Here is a 2,341-nt window from a genome sequence, read left to right on the forward strand (position 1 = left end):
GTATCTCTTTTCCCACTGCTAGTCTGTAGAATTCTTGAGTCACGCCATAGTAGGGGAGAGAGGAGCCTAAAACTGGATGAGAGATTGGAAGTTGTTCTAGGTTGATTTTTAATATTTGAAAATGATGCTTTATTATTATTATTTGGCCACAAACCTATAGAATTGGCCTGAGAGGACAGAGAAGAAAGATCCAGTAGAATGGTTTGAGGGCAGAAGTGAAAATAAAAAATAAAACCGACTATTGTATCCTTCTTAGTTCAGCTCTTTCAGTTAACAGACGTGAGAAAGGTCAGGGCAGTAAACATTGCTACTCATACAGTGACATAGAGCTTAAGGGAAATTGGTAAGTGGTGCGATAATTGGGTGATTTTTTTTCAATTTTACAAAACTTATTTTAAAATCATTGTTGAACTTTTAATCCCTTCATGTTTCGAGTGTGTCAAAGTATGCTGCCAACAAAAAGGTGTTGAGAACTACTATATAAGGGAAGAGGAACTGTGGAACTGGAATTGGGTGGGCTCCTGGGGCTGAGCACAGATTTCGAAAATCATTAGCACAGAGGTGGTTGAGGTGATCTTTTCTGCTTCTCCCTGAACCTGTTTTTGGCTATCAATTTTAGATAGAAGTAGGAGCATCATTTTATCCCCAATTCACTGTTTTAAAGGTGGCTCTCTTGAAAGACTTTGCAAAATTTCTTGCTTTTGAATGGATTTTGGAATGTTTGGGGCCCTGTCAATCCAAGGGGTTGGAAACAAAAATTCCTCTTGAAGAATTTTGTTTATGTAGCAATTTGGGACTACTTTGTAGGTTAATAGTTGCTCTGCAAGCCCAGGCCTTCTTGGTCTTTGGAAGGGACAGCCACCACTGAGTTGGTTAAACTTCCTGAGCCTCCGTTTCTTCATTGCTAGAAAAAATTAATACTTAATAAGTTTATGGGAAGAGCAAATTAAAAAATGTATACCATGGCCTGCAGGGCTCCCCCTGATTTGGATTTTCTCCACCTATTAAACTTTATCTCACATCACATTTTTCCTTCACTCAATTCCTTTCTGGCACATTGCTGACTCCAAAAACATCAAGCTGTTTCCTACATCAGGGCCTTTGTAAGTGTTCTCTCTACATGTAATATTATACCTCCAGCTCTTTGCTCCTTCTCACCTTTCAGGTCCCAGCTCAAATGTCACCCTCTCGGTGAGGTCTTTCCTTGCTTTCTATCTAAAATTGCCTCTGCAATATATTTGGGATCTTATAACTTTGCTTATATCTCTCATAGTACTTTTTACAACCTGTAATTATGTTGTTCATTTGTTTATTTACTTTGTTATGTTCTGTCTCCTCCCACTGGAATTCAAGATTTTGAAAAAACTTAGTCAATCTTGTTTAATGCAGTGCCCAGGTAGCTGCAGTGCCTGGCATGCAGTAGACAATAAGTATTTGTTGAATGAATGACATGAGCCATTTGTATATGAAAGTCTATGGGAAGGTTAGATTGAACATTTTGAAATGAACAAGTAAAAAATAATTTCTGTTCTTTCTGAGAAGTAATTGCTTGGGCATATCTAAGAGGAAGCAGGAAAAGGTTTTTCTTAAAAAAAAAAAAAAAGATTCCAAAGGCCAGAGTTTGTTTAGAAAAAAAGCCAGGCCAGGAGCTCTGGCTGGGATAGACAATGGCCTAGCATTCTCTGACCCCAAAGGTGGTGGCTCTGTTAAAGCAGTGGCATGAATTCTCATTTGACAAAACATTTTCGGACCAGATGAACCATGCCAGACCAAAGGCCTGGGAACAAAAGCATCATTTGAATGAGGCCATTTTGTAGAGCAATCTGGAGTGATTTCACAGGTTAATATCAGCGCCTCTTGGTATTTAGAGCTAACCCGCCTTCAAGTTATAATTTTTCATCTTCAAATTAATCAGAGACCCAGATGGCGTCCTGGCTGAACCAGGATGTGCTCCTGGGTGGAAAAGGCATTACCTGGCATGGTCGTGGCTGACACAGGCCCAGGTGTGCTGGCCTCAGGGCTCATTTCTTGAGGAGACTGGGCACATTCAATTTCACACTTGGGCCTGGTTCCATGAACATGTCCAGAATCTCACAGTTGCTAATAACAACATCCTGGCTCACTATACACAGAACACTTCTTTGCTTTACATTTCCTGCTCCTTGTTGGCAGAACTTTAGCTTTTAACTTTGGAAGGTGTATATTGCTTGTAGGGCTGATATGAGTAGACTGAAGGACCACAGACTTTTGATTTACATGCGATTCTCTGGCTTTACCACTTATGGGTTTTAGGGTCTAGGTAAAAATCACTTAACATTACTGAACTTCAGCTTCCTCCTCA

The sequence above is a fragment of the Pteropus alecto genome, unplaced genomic scaffold (assembly GCF_000325575.1).
Source record: "Pteropus alecto unplaced genomic scaffold, ASM32557v1 scaffold71, whole genome shotgun sequence".
Lineage (NCBI taxonomy): Eukaryota > Metazoa > Chordata > Mammalia > Chiroptera > Pteropodidae > Pteropus > Pteropus alecto.